The sequence below is a fragment of the Petaurus breviceps genome, unplaced genomic scaffold, assembly GCF_028583685.1.
Source record: "Petaurus breviceps papuanus isolate PSGF00001 unplaced genomic scaffold, PetGlider_PUasm1.0 174, whole genome shotgun sequence".
Lineage (NCBI taxonomy): Eukaryota > Metazoa > Chordata > Mammalia > Diprotodontia > Petauridae > Petaurus > Petaurus breviceps.
The window spans coordinates 27340292-27357220 of NW_027185761.1; the positions used below are offsets into that span (position 1 = coordinate 27340292).

Below are 16929 nucleotides of genomic sequence, written 5' to 3' on the forward strand. Positions count from 1 at the left end.
CTGTGTACATCCCCAGGATCCTTTAGAAATGTCAGTGACCTCAAGACAGGCTATCACAAGGACAGCAATGCCTCACTGAAGGGGACTAAGGGGATCCTGCATTTTCATAATGAACACATTTTCCAGATTGATCCAGCCTGTGTAAGAGAACAAAACAGAACAATTTTTAGTGAAACGGGTGTCTCATATCCACATTTGCCATATTTTTGCTTTCCTAACATAATTGATATTGTTCAGGGTGAAAGAACCAACATAGAGAGCAGATACTCAAGGAATGCCAACTTCAGCCCAGGCCTGTATAGGATAATAGATTTCATGGCACTGTGATAGTTCCTCTGATCCAATAGCTTGAATTCTACCAATAGATCTCAGAGACCAATTGTACAGATGTTTTATCCATTTGGCACTACCACATCCTTTCTATCCTCTATTAAAGTCCCTCTCTCCTTGATGTATTGACCTTCCCAAAAGAGAAGGCAGGATACTCAGTTTACTAGGAAATACTGAAAACAATGGTCCCTTTGCCATTTTGGGTCATCATCAACAGGATTTGGGGTGAGGCAAAGTGTCTCCTTTTCCACAAAAATGGCAGAGATTTCCCTTTGAAAATGCCCCTCTCTTAAAAGTAGTCAGATAGGCTATAACATATAAATCTAGAAAGAAAATTTAAAACAGGGAGGGGCATAAGTAAATACATGGTTGTCTGAAAAAGATCTAGGTAATTTAGTGACCTGCTAGCTCAATTTGAAGTTTTCATGTGGAAAACTAGTAAAACCATATATTCCATTAACAGAAGGAATAGATTTCAGTGATAAGCAGAGGATTATCATCCCCTTCTCTGCCTGGTCAGACCATGGCTGATGTTTAATACTAAGCACTATACTTTTGGTAAATCCAATAGAATACAGAGGAAAACAACTAAGGTGGAGAAAGGCCTTAAATTCATGCCATGTGAGAAGCAATTGAAAGAACTGGTACATATCTTGGGGAAGAGAAAAGTGAAGTGGGGGTATGGTAGCTATTGTCAAGTATTTTAAAAACTGTTAAGTGGGAGGGGGCAGAGCCAAGATGGCTGCATAGAACCAGAGAAACTCCATGAGCTCCCCTTATAACCACCTCAAATGCCCATAAAATATGATTCTAAACAAATTTTAGAGCTGCAGAACCCACAAAGTGACAGAGAGAAACAAATTTCCCACTGAAGTTAGCCCGGCAGGCCAGGAGGAAGGGTCCATCGCAGTACTCTGGGGGCCAAGACCAGCCTTGCATGAGACCCCGGTTTTAGCCCCACGGTGGCCCTGACAAGGGCCTGGAGTGGAATTTGGGAGAGTGGATCACCAGCAGTTGTGGCAGTTTCCAGAAATAACAATCCGTAAATGCCAAAGACAAAGTAAAAGGTCAGTGTAGAACTCTGTTGGAACTGGGGTGAGGGAGGATGGAGGAGTGGGTCTGGCCCCTGCACCCAAAGTAAGAAGCAGAGGAGGTGCAGGGGCTGTGCAGCTGCTTCCGCATGGCTGCTTCAGAGCTCCTGGCCTGCAGATCTTAGGGGGCCAAGCAACCATTCAGGAGGTAATCGCTCTTGCTTTAACCTGCCTGGATTTGGATCATAGCCTTAGGTGGTGGTCCTGAGGTGTGTGACCAGTGAGCCAGAGCATGTGGGAGCTGTAGAGATGGCACCCTACTAATTGCTCCAGCAGCTGTGAAAACCCCCAAAATTTGGGACAAAGCTCTCCCCTCTGGAAGCAGAGTTTTACTGTGGCAAAGAGTTCAAAACTCAACTAATTGAGTGGCAACATGAGCAAACAAAGCAAGCACAGCAATCCAACTTTAGATTCCTTTTTGGGGACAAAAGAGATCAAAGCATGGAATGGGAGGAAGACAGTGAAATCAGAACTCCTGCACCCAAAGCTTCCAAAAAAAATGAATTGGTTAAAGACCACAGAGGGGCTCAAGAAGGATTTTGAAAATCAAGAGAGAGAAGTGGAGGAAAAATTGGAGACATGAGAATGATGCAAGAAAATCATGAAAGAGAGTCAAAAACCTGACTGAAGAAAATAATACCTTAAAAAGTAGATTAACTCAAAGGGCAAAAGAGGCCAAATAGCCAATGAGGAGAAGAATGCCTTAAAAAGTCAAATTTTCCACATGGAAAAAGAATTACAAAAGCTCAATGAGGAGAATAATTCCTTCAGAATTAGATTGGAGCAAATGGAAGCTAATGACTTTATGAGAAATCAAGATAATATTAAACAGATACAAACAAATGAAAAAATAAAAGGCAATATGAAATATATCATTGGAAAAACCACTGACCTAGAAAATAGATCCAGGAGAGATCATTTAAAAATTATTGGACTACTTGAAAGCCATGATGGAAAAAAGAACCTAGAAATTATCCCTCAAGAAATTCTTCAGGAAATTTTCCCTGATATTTTAGAACCAGAGGGCAAAATAGAAATTTAAAGAATTCACCATTCACCTCTTGAAAAAGATCCCCAAAAGAAAACTCCTAGGAACACTATAGCCAGATTCCAGAGTTCCAAGATTAAGGAGAAAATATTACAAGCAGCCAAGAAGAAACAATTTGAATATTTTGGAAACACAATCAGGATAAAACAGGATCTAACAATTTCTACATTAATGGATTGAAGGGCTTGGAATATGATATTCTGGAAATCAAAGGAGCTAGGATTAAAACCAAGAATCACCTACTCAGCAAAACTGAGTATAATGTTTCAGGGCAAAATATGGTCATAAAATGAAATAGAGGGCATTCAAGCATTATTGATGAAAAAAACAGAGTTGAACAGAAAATTTGAATTCAAATACAAAAAGCAAGAGAAGCATGAGAAGGTAAACAGGGAAAAGAATTCAAGGAACTTATCAAAGTTGAACTATTTCCATGCCTACATGGAAAAACGACCATTGTAACTTATGAAACTTTTCTCAGTATGAGGATAGTTGAAGGGAATAAAAATGTATACATATATATGTATACATACATATATGTGTCTATATAGGATTGTATATGTGTGTATGAATACATATGTGAGTGTGTGTATATATGTGTACAGTATACATAGACAGAGTGCACAGGATCAATGGAATAGGAAGGGGTGATATTTAAAAGGTGAAATTGAGAGTTCAGAGAGGAATATAACAAGAGGAGATGGGGAGAGACAGAATGGGGTAAATTATTTCATATAGAAGAGGTAAGGGATAGCTGTTACAATGGAGGGGAAGAACAGGAAAGCAAAAGGGAATGGGTCAAACTTACTCTCATGAATTTGGCTTAAGGAGGGAATGACATACACCATAAATTGGGTATCTTGCCCTACAGGAGAGTAGGGGCGAAGGGCATGAGAGGAGGAGGGATGATGCAGGGGAGGGCAGAGGGAAGGGTAGTTAGAAGCATACATTTTTGAAAAGGGACAGGTTCAAAGTAGAGAATAGAACAAGTGGGGGCAGGATAGGATGGAGGGAAATGTAGTCAGTCTTTCACAATATATCCACTATGAAAATGTTTTGCATAACTACACATGTACAGCCTAGGTTGAATTGCTTATATTCCCAGTAAGGTGGGTGATTAGGTAGGAAGGGAAAGAATTTGGAATTCAAAGTTTTAAAATCAAATGTTTAAACAATTATTATTATTATTATTATTTACATGCAACTGGGAAATAAGATATACAGGCACTGGGGTATGGAGATCTATCTTGTCCTACCAGAAAGTTGGAAAGGGGATGGGGGAGGATATAGGAGAGAGCAGATTAGGGGAGGGGGTATATAGTGTTTTGGGGTGGTGGATAGGGGAAAGACAGGGAGAAAATTTGCAACTCAAAATCTTGTGGAAATGTGTGATATAAACTAAAAATAAACATAAAATTTAATTTAAAAAAAGAAAACATGTTAAGTGGAAGAGATTAAATTTGTTTCTATTTGGCTCCAAGGTATACAGTTAGGAATGATGGGCAGAAGCTACCAGGAGGTTAATTCAGATGAATTTCAAGGGAACACTATGTAACAATTGGAGCTCTTGAAAAGTGGAATAGGAGACCTGTGGGAAGTAGTGGGTGCCCTCTCAATGGTGATCTTTTTTTGTTTTTTTGCAGGGCGTAAGGCAGGACAATTGGGGTTAAGTGACTTGTCCTCACATGACTAGTAAGTGTTAGGTGTCTCAGGTCAAATTTGAATTCAGCTCCTCCTAACTCCAGGGCCTGTGCTCTATCCACTGTGCCACCTAAATGCCCTTTCACTAGTGATCTTCAAGCAAAAGTTGGAGACTATTTGTTAGATGCTTTATAGAGGGGATTATTTTCCAGATATTCATTGTACTAGATATTTACAGAATTGGATTCCAATTCTGACTTGGCAGGATTCTGTTAAAAGGCCAGTGCTATTCTAAATATGCGCAATATAGAAGTTCCATGCATGCACAAGAAGTTAATGCCCTGCCCCTTTGCACCTGTCCTTCAAACCCTAATCCCCAGCTTCAGTTCAATCTCCCCTAGAACCATGGAACCTATCAACCATTAATTGAATATATATTTATCAATCTTCTACCATGTGCCAGGGAATGAAGCAGTTCCTAGGGATTCAGATTGAGGAAAGCAAAATAGCCCTTGCCCATATGAAACCATTGATGTTTCAACCTAAATATGGAGGGAAAAAAAATTCATGAGTCATTTTCTGGTACTAGTCTTCTTTCTAACCAAATCCTCTAGAGGGGGCGGTGCACTGATGAAGATAGGTGACAGCTGCAAGCTTGAGAAATATCTAGAAGGCAGCTAATCTACACAAAGGAGGAATCTTTGTTTTAAATCACAAAAGTTTGCAGGTCTTTCAATAGAGGATTAAATTATGTCTCATACCTTGAACTAGAACCAAATTGATGGTGAGACGATTTACATCTCTCACCTCTCCATTTTCTGCCTGGAGCATGTCCTTTTTTCCTTTCTTACCTGCTGTTGTCTGGTTTGGGCTAGAGATGATCACCAGGGTCTTTTCAAACCCAGGTACTGCTATTTCTATGCTTCTACGCGCTCAGTTGTCCCTAAGAACATGCTTGTTTTATGGCCTAGAAAAGAGATGATATTTATAATGATGACCAAATTCATCTGGGGGAAATCACAAATGGCTCTTCTCCACAAAAGGTCAAAGCCTCTGATCTAACATTCTTTAGGTGTTTAAAATGGAAAATCCAATTCCCCTAAAAGCAGACACATAGAGTATTATATATGTCATTCTAGAAAGACTATGGTATCAGTAGAGCAGTCAACAAAAGCATATTGATTGCTTACTATTAAGTCAGTAAGTATTATTCAGCCTCTACTGTTTGCCTTCATTATGCAAAAGGGCAAAAAGCAGTTTCTGCTCTCAATGAGCTAACAGTCTAATGGAAGAAGGAGGAAGAGTGGATGGATAGCATACAACCATCTTTGAACAAAAAAGATATATGTATACAGAATAAAATGGAGATAACTTAGAGGGAAGAAGGTCCTCGAAAGCTTTCTTGTTGAAGGTGAGATATTTGTCAGCAATCCAGGATTTGCAGATGAGGAGGCAGATAATTCTAATCATGGGGAACAGCCAGTGAAAATACAAAGTTGGGAGATGGATATGTGGAAGGAATAAGGTGTAAAAAATGAAAAGTTGGAGGGCCCCATTTATGTACAGTTTTAAGAATCAAGAGAGGATTGTATTTGGTCTTGAGATCAGAGGGATCCATTGGAGTTAGTAGAATAGCTAATTACAGGGTAAGACTTGTACTTTAGGAAAATCAGTTTGATAGTGAATAGAGAATGGACTGGGATGGGGAGAAAGTTGAGTCAGGGAGACCAAATAGTCAGCTATTACAACAATCCAAACATGATAAGATGTAAATCTGCACACTGTGGTGACAGAGGAGAGAAGGTGGTTTATATGAAAAATATTGTGAAGGTAGAGATGATGTCTGGCAGTAGATTGGCTATGTGGGATGAGCACAAATGAGGAACTGTGGGAGGATGGTGATGCTGTCAAATGTAGTAGGAAAAGCAAGAATAAATGGAATCTTTAGGGAAAAGATAATGATTCCCACATTTGGACATGATGAGTTGAAGATGCCTACGGGACCTCTCATTTGACATATGCTTCAGGAAATTGGTGGTATGAGACTGGAACTCAGGAAAGACCTTAGCCCTATGGATTAGTTATAGAGAAGGACTAGAGAGCCACACACTCCCTGATTTCTGATCCAATGGCCTTTCACCACAACACAAATTGAATAGCTTTTGTCTTCAAAGTCGAGATTATAGAGTAATAGATTCTGAGCTGTGAGAGACTTAGAGTCTACCTAGTTTAGCTCTGTCATTTTACAGAAGAAGCAAATGCCCAGAGAGCTTCATGTGGCTTGTGTCCAGCCACATAAGAAGTTGGGAACAGAGTCAGGAGATGAACCTTGCTTCTTTACAACCAGAACTTTTCTTATTTGGTTAAACTGTACCCTTTTTAGGGGTGCTAAGGAGATTCTAGCTGGTTGTTGTCCTCTTGATGGGGACCAAAATGATATCACTATGTTAGAGTCAAGTTCCAGTGTGTCTGATTGTGGCTGATCAGATTAATATGAGCTCAAAATGCTCTGCCACAGGTCACACACAAATAGTCCAGGCAAACATTTGGGAGTGGATTCTCTAAATATGCAAATCTTGCATTTCTTTTGAGCTTCTTCAATTCTGCTTTGCTTATAGAGTACAGAATCTTCTCTGATGAGAGGGTGCCATGCTGTGCAGTTCTGTGCCATTATTTCTCATGTGCCTCAATCAATTTCAAAGTTCTTAAGAGCGACCTTGAGAATGTCCTTTTATCACTTTTTCTGACCATGATGTGGGCATTTGCTCTATGTGAGTTCTCTATAAAATAGTCTTTTTGGTAGGCTTAGGTTTGGCATTTGAACAACGTGGCCAGTCTACCAGAGTTATGTTCTTTGCAATAGAGTTTGAATGCTTGGAGGTTTAGTTCAAGAAGGGACTTCAGCGTCTGGTACCTTATCCTGGCAGGTGATCTTCAGAATCTTCCTAAGACAATTCACATGGAAGTGATTCAGTTTCCTGGCACAGCATTGGTAGATTGTCCATGTTTCACAGCATACAACAATGAGGTCAACACAAAGATTCTGTAGACCTTCAGTTTTGTACTCAGTCTAATACCTCTTCTCTCACATCAGAGGTGCCAGTCTTCCCTGAACACACCCTAACCCCCTAAGAAGCTACTATGCTGGTCATGAAAAGGGGAATCATTCCTATTATATTTCTGCTTTTGCAGCCTCAGATGAGTAGTATGTGGTATTTTTCAGAACAGCAAAAGGAGAGAGAAACAATATTGTTTGGGGCTTTGCTTCCTCTCTGCACCAGAGACTCCCATCCATCAGCTTGTCATTGTTGGAGAGCCTGCTGATGGCTTCTGTAGTCAGGGTGAGGATATGTAAATATAATGGAAATCAGTCAGGGTCCACTTTCTCCTACTGAAAAGGGAATTGAATTTCTCAGGCATGTGGGCAAAAAGATGTTTATTAAATGGTAAAAACAAATACCATAAAGGTGGTGGTATAAAGGGAATGCTGGGCTAATGGTATTTGGGAAAGCTACTTCCCCTTTGATGGACACAATTGAGTACCATCTGTGCTTGTGAATGTCTCATCTAATGCTCCATTTTTAAAAATGGAATCGCTGTCTTGAGTCTCTGGTTGCACTTAGCATGACCTGTTCCATTGCAAAAATGTCGAAAGAATTTGAAATTTCTGAGATGGGACACAGAATGAAAAACAACACGGTGAGTACTAAGAGGCTCATTGCCTATTTGTTCATGTCATTGCATGCTGACAAAGATCAATAGTTTCCTTTAAAGATGGTACCTGTGGGAATTGAATGCTGCTGGATATGAATAGCTGACTAGCTTGGGTGCTAAGGTGACAGCAAGCAGGAGGGGAATCAATAACATAGCACCTGGCATTGCTTGGTGTGTTGAATGACCTTCTCAATTGAAAGCATGGGACCTGTATCCTCTAACTGCAGATGGGGATGTGGAGGGCTGAGGGCATAATGGGATAAAATTCAAGATGGAGTTCTTGCTTGTTTTTGGACCACGCTCCTTTGGGCAAGAAGTTTACTTGTTTTGTTTTGACTCTGATTGAATTCAATAAATGGGAAATGACCAACTTTTCATTTCCACTCATGTTTATTAAGGTTTAGCTATGGGACACTGTACTATTTATGGGACATACAAAGGGACATGCATACAAATTAAAGGAAAGATACAGCCTATACACAAATTGGTAGAAGGGAAATTGAAGAGGGAGAAAGTGCTAATTTCAGAAAAATAAGGAAGGAGTCATGGAAGAAGTAGGATTTGCATTTAGCCTTGAAAGAAGATAAGGATGCTAAGAGTCTGAGATGAGGTTGGGTGCATTTTCAGCATGGGGGATAGTTTTTGTAAATGTAAAAAGGTGAGAGATAAAGAAACATCTTCCTGTTTGTTTTTCTCTGGAATATGGAGTTAGTTAAGGCAAGTAACATGAAATATAACAGAAAAGTAGATGGAATCAAAGCTGTGAAAGGTTTAAATGTCAGAATAAGAAGTTTGTATTTTATCCTAGAGACAAGAGGTCACCATAGAAGGTTGTGGAACATGAGAGTGGCCTATTTAGACTTGTGCCTTAGGAAAATTATTTTAGTAGCTCTGTAGAGCATGGATTAGAAAGAGAAGAGACTGAAATAGAGATCAATGAAGAAGCTATTATAGTCTAGGCTAGAGGTGAGGAGAGCCTTAATCAGGTTGGTGGCAATATAAGAAGAGAGAAGAGGATAGGACATATTTTTAATCTATTCTAATTGTAACATATAGCTGCAGGAACAACATCTTATGAGTTACTCTAAAGTTTTTTGCATGATTTTGAACATACGAACTTTTTTTTTTTTAAGGAGGACGGAATAGGTTGGATCCTGAGGTTTCAGAACAAAGGTTTGGAGATAGCATTGATGTTACAGGACCAGCAGTGTATTGGTCCTGAGGGTGCTGGGTAGGGCACAAGTCTTTGAATCAAATCTCATAGAAGAAGATTTTCTGTGCAGTTTTCAATCTCAAATACACTTAATTGATGATGATGACGGTAAGAGAAATAATAGTTTAAAAAGTACTTCACAAATATACTCACAACAATCCTAAGAGGCAAGTACTATTAACCCCATTTTGTAGATTAGGAAACTGAGGCAGACCAACTAAATGACTTGCCCAGGTTAAAGTAGCTATTATATCTCTGAGATGGGATTTGAGCTCAGGTTTTCCTGACTTCAGAGTTAGCATTTTATGCAATAGCTACCATTCTAGCCATGGATGTGTACCATTTGGTCTACTCCTTGAATGAGATGATCTTGGAATTGTAGATTTCGAGTTGGAAGGCCCCTTAGAGCACATCTTATCTGAAACCCTAATTGTATAAATGGTGAAACTGAGGTCCAGTGAGGTTAAGTGGTTATCTCAAGGTCACTCAGTAATAAGGAACAGATCTAAGAATATAGCCCAGGTCTTCTCACAACAAATGCAGTTCTATTCCCATTATGCTATGTTGCTTTCAATTTCTTTTAAATAAAAATTATAAGGAAGAATTTCCTCTTGCAAAGAGTTCCCTGAGTGAGTTGTACTACCTTCAAGGAAGTTACACAAAGGCTAATTGTCTTGTCTTTCTTTCAAACATCCCAGAAAACTAGAGAAAGATATAGAATTTGTATTCAGAGCTTAGGCAAGAAAGAGGGAAAAACTAACACTTTTTATTCATTTCTGCTTTTCCAACATTTAACAAATAAATGATTCATGAATAATTAGATCACAAGTGTCCTCAACTCTCAACAGATATTTTTGGACTTATCTATTTCTTCCTTTCTTATCTGGATACCAATGTGAGTGACTTTCTAAAAAATCCCAGTCAGATAAGGTAAAATAATGCCCCTTACCTCTTACTAAGCTCTATGAGGTATCTCTTGAATGATACTATTGGAATCAAGGGGAGTGTATATCTAAAGGAAGCAGGGAATAAGTAGAGTATTCATCTAAGTCTCTTCTTTCTGGACCTTTTGAAGAAACAATCTAAAAATGTAGTTGGACATACAGGAGGAAGGAAGAGACCATTAAGGTCCAGGGAGAAAATGCATTAAAACAAAATTTTCTTCCAAAATGACTGACATTGCTAAAAGTGTCTGACATGATTATATTAGCAATAATTCTATTAGCCATAATTTTTGAATGTAAAATTGTGTGAGCAACTAGCCACTGAAAGCCGAAAGATGTGCCAAGAATTCCATAATGCACTATTTTGTTCATCATTATAACAACCCTGATATGTGTCTATGAATGATTTCCCATAAAGTAGATTTAGAAAGAAAGCACTTTAAATTGGGCAGGCTCAGAAAGTGGGTTATTTTTCTTGGTAGGATCTGAGCATTCAGATTTGTCACATATAGTCACTTACTCTATGCCAGTAAGTTTCAACTTCCTTTCAAACATGGACATGTAGAACTATAACTTCTGATGGGGTAGTGGGGTGGGGAAAGAACTGAAATTCTCCTGAAAGTCAAGATGAGAAAAATAATGGAATCATAATGACAACCACAACATGGAAATTCCCAATGAGCTCATTGGTCCCCTCTTGCATCTCTTTGAAGACATTAAATATATTTCAGTTTATGTTTTGTAGCCTTGCAAACAATCTGGTTTCAAATTCTGACACCATTAAACCAGTTTATCAAAAGTTAGCTAGTTTCCCTCATTTCCCACAGAATTCCTTGATTACAGACTAGCTAGTTAATTGATGAAGACTAATCACAGAAGACTAGGACATCAGAGATCAGTGTAACAAACTTCTTCATTTACTGATATAGAAATTGAAGTCCAGAATGGGGAGATAACTTTCTCAAACTCACAGAATATATGCTACCTGTGATTGAGGACTATCATTAGGCAAGGTAAATAATAAATGTTGATCTTCTTCTCTTTTCCTGTGAAAGGGAATGGTAAATTGATAGATGAATCTAATGTAGAGGGTGATGGCGCCCAAAGTACATAAGATGGTGAGGGATGAAGGCATGAAGAAATATGAAGCTAGACAGGAATACTGGCATAATATTTTATACTGAGAGGCAACAGGAGACAATGCAGCTTTAAACACTGCTGGTGAATCACGGTGGGAGCTACGGTGGCTTTACTCTCACCTACCTGGTGGCCAATGCCTCCCCAGTAGCTTCATAATGGAGTCCACCATGGCTGCTGCTGGGGCCATGGCTCACTGCCCAGAAGCTCCTCTGCATTTAGGGAAAAGATTCTACTTCAAGGCAAGAAAGATGGCAGAACCATTAGAAGAAATGATGCAGTAGCAATTTGTATTCCTTCTGATTGGGATTAAGCCCAGATGTGACACAAATAATACACCATCCTAAGATCAGGCAAAATGGGGGTCTCAATGAATCATTGAGCACATCTCCAGAAGCAAGATGCAGGAATTGAAGTTCATTGTCAAGAGTTAACAGAAAAGTTTGATGATGTTTGGATAGTATCTAGATCCTTACCCTTGCCGCAGACTGTAGAAGATGGAAAGAAGAGAGTTACCCAATGAAGTAATTGGCAAAGACAATATTGCTGTCCCCTCACATCTCTACAAGGTCATTCTGACTTGAACAAAGACTCACTTCCACTGAACCTCTGGTGTTGGAAACTGTTGTGGTGTCCAATGATGTCACTGGCTTCCAACCCCCATTGACAGAGTTCTAAGTGAGTATCCATCACCTGGAGAAGCTGATGGGAATAGTGTTCTACCCTCATTTAAGTAAAGGAAAAGATGCCAGGTACCTCTGTGAGGTGGATACACGAAACTTCTGGACTTGCAAGAGTTCATATGGTACCTGAGCAAAAGGAAGATACAGAAAGTGTTACTGGAACAGAGGCTGGAGAAAGGTATGTCTGAACTGAAGAAGAATGGCATGCATCCTGATGGAAATCTTATGTGCCTCTACAAAGAGAAGCTAGACAAGCTCACCTCTCTTTCCTGGTCAGAAGAACAACAAAGAAAGTCAGACTGAGGGTCTATAGAAGGTGTTCCACATCGTCCTTGGATGTTGTGCTTACTGAGCCAAGGCAGTATTTTCATCCATCTCACCCTGGCTTCACTGTTGGCATAGCTTTGCTTTTAAGCAAGACTGACAGTCTGAAGTCCAAGTGATTTTATGAGATCCACCACCCTTCTCCAATAGGTCTTTGGGATTGGACTAGCCACAGAGAACTGATGATGTAGGGTGGCTGCTCTTCCCCTCTTTTGCTTGTGTAAAGAGAGAGGTTCACTCTTTTACCAAATTTCATGGCCATCCATTTTTCCTTAATGTGCCCAAACACTTATGGAGTGCTCTGTGATTATGTGTTTTAGAAAGTACCCTTACTAATGTCCTGGTCAAGTCCCCTTGGAATCTCATGGCTGAACACATCTTCCCCAAAGCAGTGGACTTTGGACAATCATCTAGGTGTGATTCACACTCCTTGTCCCCATACCTATTATCTCATCTGCCTCTATGATGGGCCAGGCAGCCTTTCTCCTTCAAGTTTCTGATGTCTCTCCTTCAGGAGAATGCCAAAATCTGTCTTTATAAATCACCCCAGAAGCTACCCTTTGCCCTCTGATGTCAGGACACCTCCAACTGAGAGAGAAATATGAGAGGTGGCATGTATTATATTTCAGCCTGCCTCTGATTCTTCTGAAGATTTTTGTCCAGGGTCTCATGTCTATTTCCACAAGTACTTGTGATCCTGAGTTCTGCCAGGTCAGATCAGAAGGATGGGGTTCCTTCCCTTTTGGGTGGGCTAAAAGGTACCTAGTTTCCTCAGCCATAACCTCAAAGCCTCCCAGTTTGCTGGAAGGAACTATCACAGAAAACTTTCCTAAACCAGATAGAATTAACCCCTTTGTTAGGTGAACCTCTGTTTGCCTCCGAGATGGTCAGGAACTGACAGGATTTCCCAAGTAGCTTCTGGGCGTGCATACACATAGCAAAATTCTGTCTTTCAATTTGGCTAGTTTGTATAAAATGTCCCAAATAGATGGATTCTAAAAGGTAGCTTATAGCAAAGGCATCATCCTAAGGTGTATCTGCCTGGGGCAGTAGGGTAGACTGAAGAGAACTTGTCTCCTGAACCCTTGTGTCATGAGAGGCTTAATGATAATTAATAACAATTACAGCTCATAGTTATACAGACCTTTACAGTGACAGAGTACTTTGGGTCAGGAATGATCTCCTATTCCTTTCCCATATAGTCCTTTGAGGGAGGCAGGTGAATCTCTGATACATTCAGGCCTTGTGGGGCAAGTGGCCCAGTGAATTCTACATGTTTACTAAGCACCTATTATGTGCAGGACAGGTACTGGGGAGACAAAAACAGCAAATACAACTCTCATCTTGAGGAGCACCCTATTTAATGAGATGGGGTGGGGACAACCACAAATGACTCTAATACAAGTTACCATCTGTTTAGGTGCTGGATGTCTAGAGCAAAGCTTACCAAAGTGGGGTATACCAACCTCTGGGTGGCTCTAGAATGATCCAGGGGGCAGTAGTAAGCTTGGGTGCAATGGGGCAACATCGAATAAAAATAAGGGGGCAGTGGAAGCATAAGGAAAGAAGAAAACTTTGAAAAACCATTCATTCAGGTTTCTCCTGTTGTGTAACAGAATTAAAGTTGTAGTAATTGCATTCTTTTCCAAATAAACACACAAAATACAAGTTATAACCAATCAGTGGTCAAATCCACTGACAGGTCTTAAGCTAGATCAGTCTTTTGCACATTGCAGGAAGTCCACCATGCATCAGCAGGAGAAGTATGTGTATGATGACTGGCTTATAATATGGTACTTTATGGTTACATAATGCAATACTGTATCACCTACATTTCAATGTAGGAAAAACCCAACACATTTACAATAAATTATTAAATTTAAGATGTGTCATTTTAAATATATATGTACATATATATATTTGAAATAATGCAATTTTTTAAATGGTTAAAGAGAGTAGATTTTCAGGGGGGTGATGAATCAATTTTTTTAAAAGGGGGTGGGAGGTAAAATAAATATGGAAATATCTCGAGGATTGGGAGACAAAGATAGAGGGAGATAGACAGAGGGAGAGATATCACCTCTAACTTGGAGCATCAGGGGAGGAAGGCTTGATGGAAGTGTCCTTCACTTCCCTTGAGTCAGACTCTCGATTGTGGGTTTGTATGAAACCCTTTTCTGGGTTATAGAAATAAACAGTGAGATACCTTGGGGGCACAACTAAGACTTGTCTAAACGTATCAGACCAGAGAGCTGTCTTTCTGTGCAGGGCTCTGGAAGCAATTTCTATAATGTTTTTATGTGTCTCTCCTGGCTCCTTGAAAAGTAGAAGCCTTAAGATAGAATGGGGGTATCTTGATGAACTCAGACTTTGTTGTGTTCTGGTAAAAAGAATGAATCAAATCCAAGATCAGGAAGACACAGGACTTTCTTTTGGGCACCCCTGGCTAGCCTGTTCCAGCCTTTTTCTCTCTGATAATCATCTGCTCTTTGCCACTTGCTTTATTTCTCTTAGCCCTCCTTTCTTTCCTCTGACTTCCTGCTGGCACCCCTCATTTCTGGGGAAAATCAGAGCATGGATCCTACTATGACCAGGGGATATGGAACCCTTTTTCCTTAGGTGGAGTGAGGGGTAATAAGTATGTAGCTTTGGGAGACATTCAAGATGTGAACACTGACACACTCTCTTCAATGTCTTTAGCTGAATTGAGATGAGTGGCAAGATAAGGATTCCTATCTATAATGAAGAAATTAAATCTCCTTATTTTTATAATTTCTTAAATTTTTTAATAAAACAATGTATGAGAAAAAATCATCACTCGTCATCTCTAACCTCTCAGTTTACATAGAATGACAGAATTCAAATGTTGGAAGGGTCCTCAACAGTCAATCAGTCAACCCATATCTCAAAGAAATCTTCCCTCCAATAGATCCAACAATTAATCTTCCAACCTAGGTTGAAGTTGGTCAACCAATAAACATTTATTAAGTGCTTAGTATGTTATAGGAGGGCATCAAGGTGGAACAGTAGATAGACCAATGGACTGAGAACTAGGAAGCTTCATCTTCCTGAGTTCAAATCCAGTCTTAGACTGTTACTAGATGTGTGACCCTGGGCAAGTCACTTGACCCTCTTTGCCTCAGTCCCTCATCTGTAAAATGAACTGGAGGAGGAAATGACAAAAACACTCCAGTATCTTTGCCAAGAAAACCCCAAATAGGATCACAGAGAATTGGACGTGACCAAATAGTAATGTTAAATATTCCAGGAACTGTGCTAAGGGGGAAACCCAACCTATTTCCTTTTTGAATGACTCCACTCACTGTAATGAAATTATTCTTGACATCTAGGCCAAATTGACCTCTTTGAAGCTTTTACCCATCAGTTTCCTGATGCTAACGAGAACAAGTCCATTCTCTCCACTAAATGAAAGCCTTTTGAATGCTTGAAGGTGGATTGGATGTCTGAAAAAAATACCTAGTAGCCATGGGTGAAGAAAGTTCTAAGGGTGACTTGGAGTTTAATGACTTTAAGTCGAGGACTGCCTTTATAACCAATCTCAGAATGCTTAGGGACTTTGGGGATTGCATGTGAACAATCAAGCTTTGGTTTAGTTTGGTTTCAAGCATCTTCTTCTTAGTTCTGTTTTCTTAATTTTTTTCTGACCCATTCATCATTAATTGTCTTTGATTTGAAGAAAAACAATATTGAGATTATTCAATTGTTCTTATGGGACCATAATATTTATTCTCTTTAGGCATAAATACATTGCAGATTTTCATGTTTATTAATTTTTGATTGTGAATACTATTGCATTATGCAGGTTGAATGATGAATACATTTAAATTCATTACTTACACAAATCCCATCTACAATTTTAAAGCTGATCTGATTATTTCAATTATTATGTCACTAAAGATATTAGCAACTTCTAGTTTTCTCAGTTCCAGAAGCCAATTCAAGATTATTAGGTAGCTTCCCATTTGATATTAAAAGGACCAGTGAAGACAAATTTACTTTGAAATTCCTAGAAATTCCAGTCTCTGTTTAAATGATGGGGTGATGAATTCTACCCAGGAGAGAAAAAAAAGAATGGATAAAAGCACTAGTAATATTTGTTCTCTTGTAGTCATTAGAATAGGATATTTTACAATCATTGGCCATATTTATTGTGACATCTATGCTATGTGTAGTTCTTCAGGGAGAACAATGGGAGGCCCTAAGTTGTAAGCTCAATAAAATCAATAATTTATTCCCTCTCTCTATACATACATATGCATATACAGTGATATTTGTATTTATTATATATATACATATATATATATGTATGTATGTATGATAAGCTTTGCAAAGACCAAGTAAACAAATAACAAAACACACCAAGAACTCTCACAAAAGACACCCCAATACCAATACTTTTTTCCCTCCTTTTGCATATGTCTGCAGTTTGGGATGGAGCTTGGTGGTATAGTAGCTACAGCATAAGACTTGGAGTTAGAAAGATCTGAATTCAAATGCTTTCTTTAGCACTTAACTAGATGTGTGACCTTGAGCAAATCATTTAATCTTTCTCAACCTTCTTCATTTATGAAACATGTCTTATATATATTTTATAAATGCATATAAATTTTGTAAATAAAATTGATATGAATTTATAAAATATATAAGATATGTTTTAAATTTTAATAAATAGAATTTATTAAATTTTTAAGTTTAAATTAATTAAATTAAATTTAAATTAATTAAATTTTATTAAATTAAATTTAAATTAATTAAATTTTATTAAATTAAATTTAAATTAATT

The 16929-nt window shown here is 38.8% G+C and overlaps 1 pseudogene; it reads left to right on the forward strand.

The window, feature by feature from the left end:
- Positions 1–7755: 7755 nt before the first annotated feature.
- Positions 7756–12104, forward strand: LOC138158342 (nuclease EXOG, mitochondrial pseudogene; annotated as a pseudogene).
- Positions 12105–16929: the final 4825 nt, after the last annotated feature.